The sequence below is a fragment of the Phyllobates terribilis genome, unplaced genomic scaffold, assembly GCF_046119375.1.
Source record: "Phyllobates terribilis strain yellow unplaced genomic scaffold, ASM4611937v1 Scaffold_4__5_contigs__length_816908805, whole genome shotgun sequence".
Lineage (NCBI taxonomy): Eukaryota > Metazoa > Chordata > Amphibia > Anura > Dendrobatidae > Phyllobates > Phyllobates terribilis.
The window spans coordinates 677316671-677329291 of NW_027362764.1; the positions used below are offsets into that span (position 1 = coordinate 677316671).

General features: G+C 47.1%; 4 pseudogenes; all 4 read right to left on the minus strand.

The window, feature by feature from the left end:
• Positions 1 to 5208: 5208 nt before the first annotated feature.
• LOC141269835 (5S ribosomal RNA) lies at positions 5209 to 5328 on the minus strand (annotated as a pseudogene).
• A 621-nt stretch (positions 5329 to 5949) lies between these two features.
• LOC141269544 (5S ribosomal RNA) lies at positions 5950 to 6068 on the minus strand (annotated as a pseudogene).
• Positions 6069 to 7006: 938 nt separating this feature from the next.
• LOC141268470 (5S ribosomal RNA) lies at positions 7007 to 7126 on the minus strand (annotated as a pseudogene).
• A 621-nt stretch (positions 7127 to 7747) lies between these two features.
• Positions 7748 to 7866, minus strand: LOC141269847 (5S ribosomal RNA; annotated as a pseudogene).
• Between the last annotated feature and the right edge of the window lie 4755 nt (positions 7867 to 12621).

Here is a 12621-nt window from a genome sequence, read left to right on the forward strand (position 1 = left end):
ACCCCAAACCATCTCGATTGGGTTCAGGTCTGGTGACTGTGGAGGCCAGGTCATCTGGCCTAGCACCACATCACTCTCCTTCTTGGTCAAATAGCCCTTACACAGCCTGGAGGTGTATTTGGGGTCATTGTCCTGTTGAAAAATAAATGATGGTCCAACTAAACGCAAACAGGATGGAATAGCATGCCGCTGCAAGATGCTGTGGTAGCCATTCTGGTTCAGTATGCCTTCAATTTTGATTAAATCCCCAACAGTGTCACCATCAAAGCACCCCAACACCATCACATCTCCTCCTCCATACTTCACGATGGGAACCAGGCATGTAGAGTTTATCCGTTCACCTTTTCTGCGTCGCACAAAGACACGGTGGTTGAAACCAAAGATCTCAAATTTGGACTCATCAGACCAAAGCACAGATTTCCACTGGTCTAATGTCCATTCCTTGTGTTCTTTAGCCCAAACAAGTCTCTTCTGCTTGTTGCCTGTCCTTAGCAGTGGTTTCCTAGCAGCTATTTTACCATGAAGGCCTGCTGCACAAAGTCTCCTCTTAACAGTAGTTGAAGAGATATGTCTGCTGCTAGAACTCTGTGTGGCATTGACCTGGTCTCTAATCTGAGCTGCTGTTAACCTGCGATTTCTGAGGCTGGTGACTCGGATAAACTTATCCTCAGAAGCAGAAGAGACTCTTGGTCTTCCTTTCCTGGGGCGGTCCTCATGTGAGCCAGTTTCTTTGTAGCGCTTGATGGTTTTTGCAACTGCACTTGGGGACACTTTCAAAGTTTGCCCAATTTTTCAGATTGACTGACCTTAATTTCTTAAAGTAATGATGGCCACTCGTTTTTCTTTACTTAGCTGATTTTTTCTAGCCATAATACAAATTCTAACAGTCTATTCAGTAGGACTATCAGCTGTGTATCCACCAGACTTCTGCACAACACAATTGAAGATCCCAACCCCATTTATAAGGCAAGAAATCCCACTTATTAAACCTGACAGGGCACACCTGTGAAGTGAAAACCATTTCCGGTGACTACCTCTTGAAGCTCATCAAGAGAATGCCAAGGGTGTGCAAAGCAGTCATCAATGCAAAAGGTGGCTACTTTGAAGAACCTAGAATAGAAGACATATTTACAGTTGCTTCACACTTTTTTTGTTAAGTATATAATTCCACATGTGTTAATTCATAGTTTTGAAGCCTTCAGTGTGAATGTACACTTTTCATAGTCATGAAAATACAGAAAAATCTTTAAATGAGAAGGTGTGTCCAAACTTTTGGTCTGTACTGTATATCTAAAACTTCATATGTGGAATGTTTGAGTTGAACAGAACTGTGAATGTCAGAGTGAAGGTGACAGATGAGTAAATCAGCAGCTGCTAAGTGTGATTGATGTGACAGAGGCCTCATATGTTTGTATGTTTGAAAAAAAAAAAATGTTTCTTAATGTGAAGGTACAAAAATATATTTAATTCTGAGGAAATTATAATACATAATTAGGTATTATCTACATATATATATTTCTATATTTCTTTAATAATTATTATTTCTTGATTTAACTAATAGTGGATAAGGGCAACCACACATCAAAATGGTTTACAAAAGCAAATTTAAATTTAGAATAATTTTCCACATGATAATATTCTTGAATAACTATAATATTATTTTTAATGGTTACCTAAATAGGTACACACCTCTCTTTAGTCAAATCTATGCTACTCATCGATATGAAATTTATGCACAATATTTCTAGAAGAATAATTATTTTTAATTTGGTTCTGATATATACATAAATTTTATAAAATAATATTTTTGGTATTAAGGGGGAAAATGTGTTTTTGATCCTGATTACATAATCACTTTTGATCAATACTTATTTTCCACACATTTTAATAAAGAAGAAATAATAATAAGGTACTATGGTATAATTAAGAAGGGTATTACATGCAAAGTTGCATAATTTAATATTTTTTGGTGGTACAAGGTTATGACAAATATGAAATCATCCAGATAATGGAGCTATAAGGGTATTTTTTATGGAGAATATAATTACTCTGCATTTGTCATTAAAATTTAAAGGCCTTATTTTTATTTTTATTCTTATTTTTACTCTTAATTTTATTTTTCATTTTTAAAATTTTATTCTTACTTTATACTTCTTATTTTTCTATTTTTTCATTTTTTAATTCTCATTTGATTTTATTTCAGTTCAATATCTCAATTGAGAAAACACATTAATATTTAATAAAGTAATGTCTAATACAAGAGTATTGCTTCATTAAATATATATTGCTAAGGAAAAAAATGTTTACATTTTCTGAGTAAACACAACAATTCATTCATTCATTTATTCATTCATTCATTCATTCATACATTCATATATTTATTCATTTTGGTTCAGGAGTATACATTCTTTGATATTATTGGTTTAATAAAGATATAAAAACTTGTTTTTTCAAAATACACTGACACCTATGGGTTGGAAAAGATAATTACACCTATGACATAAAAATGTTCTATCATATGGAGAACTTGATTGATAATGAATTATTATCTATTATAGTTTATTATTCCAAACATAATTTATTTTAATATTTTGATAATAATTAGATGGATATTACTGATTGCTATGGTACGCTGTGATATTATAGGTTAGGAAAAACTGCCAGATTTGGTATCAGATTAGGGAATGAAGACTTCAATCAAGACATCGCAATTATGAATTCTATCTTAATAAAGACTTTTAATTTTTATAAATCAAAGAGATTCTCAAAAGTTACAAGAAGAAGCAACTGATATCCGGACGTCTCAGAAGGTAACAGGTGTGAATGCTGAGTGTTATAATAGACTGTGTCCATTACATACAATACAATTCACACCACTGATCACCAGGACGGCAGAGGACGATGATCCTATATGTACTGTGTTGTGTTAAAGTTTCATCACGTTCCAGTGGTTTCTTATCACCTGCAACGCTTCAATGAAAGCTGGTGAACAGGTAATACCTGGCATATGTGTCCTATATATAAAGGACTGAGTACTGGTTATGGTGCTATATAAAGCAGGGAAGTGTCAAGTTAACCCTTGCTTTACTGACCAAAGACGTCACATCTGTTCCAAAAGTGACACGAGACCAGTGCGGACACACGGAAGATTCCAAAGACGATCCAACGTAAGTCCAGGTGACACTGCACACATATTAAAGCTACATTTCATCCATGGACTTTGTTTTCTTATCAACTGACACACATGATCTTTCTAATAAAGAGTACAGTTTATGGACTGAACAATAATGAACACAATTATGGACTGTACAATATCTACATGCTGTAATTTATTTCAAAGGAGTTTTCATCCAAAGACTGTGTTATAAAAGAACCAAGAAGATGACGACCCGATGACATCAGATGATGACGATTGAACCCGCGATTGCTTCAATTTAGATATAGGGAAGTATAATTATACATATTAAATGAATATTAGTCACGGCATACCATAACATGAATTCACATCATTATATAACAATAATCCGATATTGATACTATTATTACTATTATTATTATTATGGAAATTTAATGATATTGCCAAGGAAGAAGGAAAGAAAAAATGATTGATGAATGTATCTTCTTTTGAGATTTTTCAGTTAAAGTCCTTATATTCTCAAAAAAGGGGGAAATGTTAAATGGTTAATTATGGAAATTCATTTGGAATGTTAATCGATAATCATTTTTCTGAGTTCTATGCCTCAGCCATCGTGTCTAGTTGACATACGCTATTTGTGTGTGTATGTTTGGTTCACTACCATATGTAGAATAGGTGTCCATACGACTGGCTATAAAAGCCCATGGTACAGAAAGGGGGGGCTCTCTTGCTCTGCCCACCCCACAAGACACAGAATCTTCATGCTGAGAAGCAGATGACATGTAGGCCTGGACACATGCTGGACAAAGACATGATTTACCAGCCAGGATCCAAGGAAAGATGGGTGAATCTCAACAATTAAGCTAATTATGGACAAATGGACAATTACTTTATAACTAATTATTGTATGTACCTGCTGCAATCTGATTCTTTTTAATGGACAATCCAAGAATAAATAGATACATTTTTTTATAAGAATATCATGATATTGATACTTTGAGAAGACCTTAGTAGAAAAAAAAAAATACAGGAAAAGTATTATTTTACAGTCTCCCATCCAAGTACTAACCAGGCCTGACCCTGCTTAGCTTCCGAGATCAGATGAGATTGGGCGTGTTCAGGGTGGTGTGGCCGTGGGCAGCGACAAGCCTTTCACTTGCTGCTTTTCTACTTTGACGTGTGGCTGCCGGCTGCCCTTTCCAGTGCTCAGCAAGACCAGGTCCTTTTGTGCTTTCCCTTCTCTTCAATTTTTTTGCTGGCTTCCTTAAAAGGTCTTGTAGACAGAACGCCCCACTCAGAGCCACTGAGCTCACTGATCGGCTGCAGCGCTGTCGACGGAACGTCAGCTTCAGGGCCAATGCCACAGGCCGGGAGCAGAGGCGAGACTCACCGGTAGACCCGGGTAGGGTGAGTAGAGCGCGGTTAGTTGCTTTCTAATAGCCTGCAGCCGGGGATTAATTTTTAATGAAAGGGAACAATCCCTTTGACTGTCTGCAGCGCGCCACACCTAGGAAGCGCACTCTCCCACACAAGCCAGCATGCACACGTGCTCGCACGTGACAACACCCCCTATCTGCCCCTACAACCTCTCCGTCACCATGCATCAGACTCTCCTGCCTGTTTTATGATTTCAGGGCCCTAGCAGGAATCACCCCCCCCCTCCACAATTCCTTCCGCACCTTCCTTGCACTGAGGTTAGCTCTTTGTCAGCCGTCTGGCTTGGTTACACAAGCTTCTTTGCAGAGAAACATGTTACTTCTGCTGGCCCTCGCTAGGCGGTCGGCATCCAAAACCTTCCCTGGGCCCCTGCTGAAAGCCTGGCCCCTTCACGGCCCCGGGTGCTTTTAACGCCATCATTTCCACACGGCGAGCTGCGGAGTCAATAAGCACTCCTAGCCGTGGCAAGGAGCTCGGTGTCAGGCCTGCGTGAAGGCGGCGGGGTAGCGTACTTAGCTGCCAACTGGCTCAGAGGCCTTGGGGCTTCCATCATCTAAGTTACTTAAGGTCGGTGTCCGGCAAGGCGCCGTTCCATGCTAGCCGAGCTGGGCAGTAGGTAAAAACGTCATCAAAATGGTCTACAGCACCCGGTGTTCCCAGGAGGTCTCCCATCCAAGTACTGTCCGAGCCCAGCCCTGCTTTGCTTCCGAAATCAGAAGAAATTGGGCGTATCCAAAGTGGCATGGCCAATAGACTTTGCTCGATCCATCGCCCGGCCAGCCTTTCTCAGGATCGCTTGATGGCGAGCAATCTGGCCGTGACGGGGCGGGCTCCGAAGGGTCCAGGCTAAGGTTGTGCCGTCCCTACAGGTGTGGTTTGTTTAGTAGTGATTCACCCGCCGCATCAGGTGTCTTCAAAAATGTCTCGGCGCAGGGTCTCCTGCAGGCTAAACCCTTCATCGTGGTAATGTGACAGAAAGAGCAAGCTGGACCCGTAACTTGGGGGCGGAGCGAGACGTCCAGGGGTGAATGAAGGAAGAGGGTGAGATGGTTGCCAGTGACTTTGAGCTGCTCTTCAGAGGGGAGGGTCGTGTTGCCTGCAAAGGTCTTCTGCTTGGGGTTACCGGTGGTTGCCTCCAGCCACGCGGGAGACGCTGGTCCTGGTGAAATGGAGCCTAGTATTAAAAGTAAAGAAGCAACAATGCTGGAGGCCCACGGTGATCAGAAGGATGCTGGTATTTTGCAGAGATGAAATAGCGCAAGAGAGAAAGCAAATGAAAAAAAGAAAAGAGAATGAATGTGTGCACTTGTGAAAGGGAATGGAAAAAAGGCATAGAAGAGAGTGCCCCCTGCTGGTGGAAGGAAGGAAAAAGCAAAAGCCTAGAGCACCTGGTATTCCCAGTCAGTCTCCCATCCAAGTACTAACAAGGCCTGACCCTGCTTAGCTTCCAAGATCAGACAAGATTGGGTATGCTCAGGGTGGTGTGGCCGTAGGCAGAGACAAGCCTCTCACTTGCTGCTTTTCTACTTTGACGTCTGGCTGCCGGCTGCCCTTTCCAGCGCTCAGCAAGAGCAGGTCCTTTTGTGCTTTCCCTTTTCTTCAATTTTTTTGCTGGCTTCCTTAAAAGGTCTTGTAGACTCAACGCTCCACTCAGAGCCGCTGAGCTCACTGATCGGCTGCAGCACTGTCGACGGAACGTCAGCTTCATGGCCAATGCCACAGGCCGGGAGCAGAGGCGAGACTCACCGGTAGACCCGGGTAGGGTAAGTAGAGCAAGGTTAGTTGCTTTCTAATAGCCTGCAGCCGGGGATTAACTTTTAATGAAAGGGAACAATCCCTTTGACTGTCTGCAGCGCGCCACACCTAGGAAGCGCACTCTCACACACAAGCCAGCATGCACACGTGCTCGCACGTGACAACACCCCCTATCTGCCCCTACAACCTCTCCGTCACCATGCGTCAGAATCTCCTGCCTGTTTTATGATTTCAGGGCCCTAGCAGGAATCACCCCCCCCCCAATTCCTTCCGCACCTTCCTTGCCTTCCTTGCACTGAGGTTAGCTCTTTGTCAGCCGTCTGGCTTGGTTACACAAGCTTCTTTGCAGAGAAACATGTTACTTCTGCTGGCCCTCGCTAGGCGGCCGGCATCCAAAACCTTCCCTGGGCACTGCTGAAAGCCTGGCCCCTTCACGGCCCCGGGTGCTTTTAATGCCATCATTTCCACACGGCGAGCTGCGGAGTCAATAAGCACTCCTAGCCGTGGCAAGGAGCTCGGTGTCAGGCCTGCGTGAAGGCGGCGGGGTAGCGTACTTTACCTGCCAACTGGCTCAGAGGCCTTGGGGCTTCCAACATCTAAGTTACTTAAGGTCGGTGTCCGGCAAGGCGCCGTTCCATGATAGTCGAGCTGGGCAGTAGGGCAAAACTTCATCAAAATGGTCTACAGCACTCAGTGTTCCCAGGAGGTCTCCAATCCAAATACTGTCCGAGCCCAGCCCTGCTTTGCTTCCGAGATCAGACGAGATCGGGCGTATCCAAGGTGGTATGGCCAGTAGACGCTGCTCGATCCATCGCCTGGCCAGCCTTTCTCAGGATCGCTTGGTGGCGAGCAATCTGGCCGTGACGGGGCGGGCTCCGAAGGGTCCATGCAAAGGCTGTGCCGTCCCTACAGGTGTGGTTTGTTTAGCAGTGATTCACCCGCCGCATCAGGTGTCTTCAAAAATGTCTCGGCGCAGGGTCTCCTGCAGGCTAAACCCTTCATCGCGGTAATGTGGCAGAAAGAGCAAGCTGGACCCGTAACTTGGGGGCGGAGCGAGACGTCCAGGGGTGAATGAAGGAAGAGGGTGAGATGGTTGCCAGTGACTTTGAGCTGTTCTTCAGGGGGGAGGGTCGTGTTGCCTGCAAAGGTCTTCTGCTTGGGGTTACCGGTGGTTGCCTCCAGCCACGCGGGAGACGCTGGTCATGGTGAAAAGGAGCCTAGTATTAAAAGTAAAGAAGCAACAATGCTGGAGGCCCACGGTGATCAGAAGGATGCTGGAATTTTGCAGAGATGTAATAGCGCAAGGGAGAAAGCAAATGAAAAAAAGAAAAGAGAATGAATGTGTGCACTTGTGAAAGGGAATAGAAAAAAGGCACAGAAGAGAGTGCCCCCTGCTGGTGGAAGGAAAGAAAAAGCAAAAGCCTACAGCACCTTGCAGTCCCAGGCTGTCTCCCATCCAAGTACTAACCAGGCCTGACACTGCTTAGCTTCCAAGATCAGACGAGATCAGGTGTGTTCAGGGTGGTGTGGCCGTAGGCAGAGACAAGCCTCTCACTTGCTGCTTTTCTACTTTGACGTCTGGCTGCCGGCTGCCCTTTCCAGTGCTCAGCAAGACCAGGTCCTTTTGTGCTTTCCCTTCTCTTCAATTTTTTTGCTGGCTTCCTTAAAAGGTCTTGTAGACACAACTAGTGTTGAGCCACCCCCGTAGTGTTCGAGTTCGGTTCGGTTCGTCGAACACCCGTGTGTTCGCCGAACTGTTCGTCGAACTGTTCGTCGAACACCTTCGAACACCGTTAAAACCAATGGCAGGCAAACAAAAACACATAGAAACACATAGAAAACACCTTCAAAGGTGTCCAAAAGCTGACAAACTGCTCAGAAGACATAACTAACACATGGAAAAGTGACAAGTACATATAGTCATGCGAAAATAAAAGAGGTGGAGGAGTAAAAGGAGGGGGAGACACAGATATAGGCATGTCATGCCCTTCTAAAATCCAAAAAGTGAGAAGCCGACACGGCCAGTCCGTTCCTGCCCGTGCCACCTCCGTGTCGCCGGGTTTGTGCCAGAGCCGCGGTGGACCCTGACGGCCAGCCCCCCTCTCCTAATACTGGTGCCTGTCCGCTGGTGGGTCGTGCCCCCCGCGGTGGGGGGGGAGTAACATCTGCAGAAGAAAGACCATCTTCCAGCCAAACTAACATGTCGACTTCTTTTCGTGGACAATGTGATACGATCCCTTTGTTACGGACACGCCCATCGCTACAAATTCCAGATGAGGCACAAAAACAGCAGGTGCTTCAGCGGATATCAAGTGCTCCTTCAAGTGGGCTCTCCTCCACCTCAACTTCAACATCACAAATACTCCAGTCCTCAGAGGTGTCACCCCAATCGCACTTGCTTCCTCACAGCTCCCAAGTCTCCAGCTGCCGGTCTGAGTATGGGGTAACACAGATGGTTGAGTCTGCACAGCTGTTTACTCATACTATAGCCTGGAAAACTGAGGTCTGCTCCAGAGCTTCTGTTAATCCAGACGAGGAAATGATCTGCACTGATGCCCAGAATCTTTATAAGTCGGATCCAGGACCAGATGAAGAAGGTTCTGAGCATAATGTAGACCCTCGTTCCCAAACTGTAACTCCTGTTGGTGGAGACAATGATGAAGACGATGATGAGACTCAAATACCTGATTGGAGCGACAACTTGACTTTTCGGTCAGGGCAGGAAGAGGTTGGCTTTGAGGACGACGGGTGTGATAACACACAGGGTGATGATGACAAGGTTGGAGATCCCACTTACTGTCAACCCACAGTCAGCCAGTCGATGAGGTCACCCGGGCCTTTGCCTGGCCTTTGGGATGTCGCGGTGGTCGGCTCCCTGGCCCGTACCCTGGGGTCACTCTTTAAAAGGGTGGATAATTGTTAATTTTATAAGAGTTTGTGACACCACCTGTGGTATCTGGTGAGAAGCACCAGCGCTGCAGCAGTCCACTGAGGCCCGTGATAAGGCAGCTCGATGGTATAGCTCCCCACAGGTGGAGCTAGGTCTCAGGTCAGCGTATGCAGGGGGAATGCAGGACAGGCGAGACCCAGCTGGGTCAGAGCAAGAATGGAAACGGACACGGTAGTCACTTCAGTACCTTTTACTGGAGGAAATTCAGGCACATCCTGGAGCACTGTAGGGTGAAGGGTGCATATCAGGATCCTCCCCAATGAGCGGGTGTAGGGCCTCCTGTTTCTTGCCTCTGCGCAGTAAGTTTCTGACCTGCCTGGAGCTAGGCCTAACTTTGTCTCTGTCCTGCGCTGGCTGACCTTGTGGTAGGGCCTTCTCTTGAAGTTCACGCTCCCAGTATGCGGGGCCTAAGCGTCTCCTGGCTCTGTTACGTATCAGCACCTTAGCGATCCTGGGACTTGTAGTTCTCCAGGGATTCCGGTTATGCCTTACTGGGTCATAGAGATCCCGGTAAGCTCGGATCCGGTGTCCGGTAAATGCTTCGGGGTGAGCTGGTTAAGCTCCTCTGCCCCTTATGTACTAACTCACCACTCGCCTTCGGCCTACTCGCGCCCTCAATAGGCTATACACACTAACGGCAGCTTGCCGCGCTTCACCGATCTTATGACGCCGGCACACCTTAAGATCTATCTGGGCTCCCTGAATCTAGCTAGCAGGAGCCTCGTGCTCCACTGCTGAACTATTAACTGAGTTCTCTAGACTAGACTGAGCTACACTGCAGACTGACCTCTCTTAGGCTTCTCTACTGCAGGAACTCTTCAGAGGAACTGAACTGCCTAGCTCCACCTTCCCTATTTATATCCCTAACGGGCTCCCTCTGCTGGTCTGAGGTGGAAGGTGGAGATGTGTGAATGTTTATGGGGGCCTCTTGTGGAGGATTCCATCAATACACTCTTCTAGGATCTGTGATACCAAGCGCAGCGGGGCGTCACAGATGCTATTGACGACGAGGTTAGGTTGCGCCTTCCTGGACAGAGACGGAGTACTGGAAGCACGTCAACAACTGCATCCTCAACCACAACTCCGCCTCTGACCACAAGTCATAGTGGCTCTTCAGGTCGCATGGGCTCTAAGCCTTGCATAGCCTGGGCATTTATTCAGATCGATAAGGATGACCCAACTCGTGTTATCTGTAATATTTGTCACCAAAAGCTAAGTAGAGGCCAAAAAATCCATAGTTTGAGTACTTCATGCATGTACCATCACATGGATATGAAGCATAAGTTGCAGTGGGAAGCTCACTGTGCTACAATGCGGCCTAGCAGGCTGGGCCAACCACCGTCTGCCCCATCTTGTGCATCCGCGGCCTCTTCATCCTCTGTGACTGGGGGGACAGCAGTCACACATGTTTTTGGACGCAGACCTGCCACCTCTTTACCTGCAACAGCCAGTGTGATTGGCAGGTCGTCAGTTCATTGGGAAGTGGAAACACCTGCTGGTGTTGAGAGCTCTCTGACATCGAGAGCACCACCTTTGGATCAAGGCAACCTAACATGTCCGCCTGCATCTTCCTCACAGACTGGCAGTTTGCCAGGGACACCCTACTCAACCCCGTCAAAGCACAACAGCCAGCCCTCGGTCCCTCAGATGTGGACAAGTAAAAGACCATTTCCTCCTAGCCATGAGAAAGCTAAGAGGTTGAATTTCACCATCTGCAAGCTGTTGGCTACAGAAATGCTGCCTTTCCGCCTGGAGGACACAGTGGATTTTTGAGACCTTATGTCCATCGCAGTGCCCCAGTACCAGATGCCCAGTCGGCACTACTTCTCAAAGAAAGGTGTGCCTGCGCTCCACCAGCATGTCGCACACAACATCACCGCTTCTTTGAGAAACTCTGTGTGTGACAGGGTGCATTTCACCACAGACACTTGGACGAGTAGGCATGGACAGGGGCGTTACATGTCGCTAACAGGGCACTGGGTAACTATGGTGACAGCAGGACAAGGGGCTGCTGTCCAAGTCTTGCCATCCCCGCGAGTTGTACGTCAATCCTCTATCTAGAAGTTCCTCCACTGCTTCTGCCTCCTCAACCTCCTCTCGGTCCTCCACCTGCACCCAAAGCCTGTCTGGTAATGCCACCTGCTTTCTAACTGCGCACCTCCTTACTATGCTGGCAGCAGGGCTCAACGGCATCAGTGTTTACTTTGAAATGTCTGGGAAATGTGAGTCACACAGCTGAGGACTTGTGGTCAGCTCTGGAGACCCAGTTTCATGAATGGTTGTCTCCACTGGACCTGCAACCAGGGAAGGCCGTGTGCGACAATGCTGCAAACCTGGGTGCGGCCCTTCGCCGGGGCAATGTTACACACGTGCCTTGTATGGCTCACGTGTTGAACCTGGTTGTCCATAAATTTTTAGCCCACTATCCCGGACTAGATGGCCTTCTGCAGAGGGCACGGTCGCTGTGTGCTCACTTCCGCCATTCGCATCCCGCAGCTCAACGACTTACATCTCTACAGAAGTCGTTGGGCCTGCCAGTTCACCGGCTGAAATGCGATGTGCCGACACGGTGGAATTCAACTCTGCACATGTTGCAGCGACTGTGGCAGCATCGACAAGCCCTGGTGCAATAGTTTCTGACGTATAGCCTGGGCCAACGAGATCCAGAGGTGGGGCAAATCACACAGCAGGAGTGGTCTCAGATCAGGGACCTATGAAGTTGACGCGCCCCCTGGGCCGTGGGGTACCCGGAGCCGGGCCGGTAGACGCTGGGGGTTGTAGTCACTGTGGCGGTGACCCGGTCCGTGACCCAGGGCGGTCAATCCAACGGTAATTTGTATATATGGATTTTATAATGTCCGACTACGCCACCTGTGGAGTGCGGCCAAAGGGGCCGCCGCTGCGGAACAGTCCTCTGAAGCTGGTGGTTTTGCTGCAATGGTATTATTACTCACCACAGGAAGAGTGTAGCTTCAGGGTAGTGTGGGTGGATGATGGTGGTTGTAGTGCAGGGAGTCAGTAATGAACACAGAGTCTGTGTGATGCAGTCCCAAGATCTTTACTCACAGTTGTTGCAGTCCAGATTACAGGTACCAGAGCTATCTCACCCGTCGTGCTGTGCATACTCAGTGAGGGGCTCAGTCCACCCCCAGATAGCTCCGGAGTACTTAGCAGGACCCCCTTCTGTGTGTCCTTTCTCTGGCCTTCTCCCTGCACCTCACACCCAGTGACACTTCTATCCGGTATCCTCGGGCCTTGGCGGGCGACTTGTGTTCCGTCCCCTGGGTCCTATGTGGCTACCTTCTTAGTGAGACTGGTGTGGACTTTTGCCTGCAGTACATGA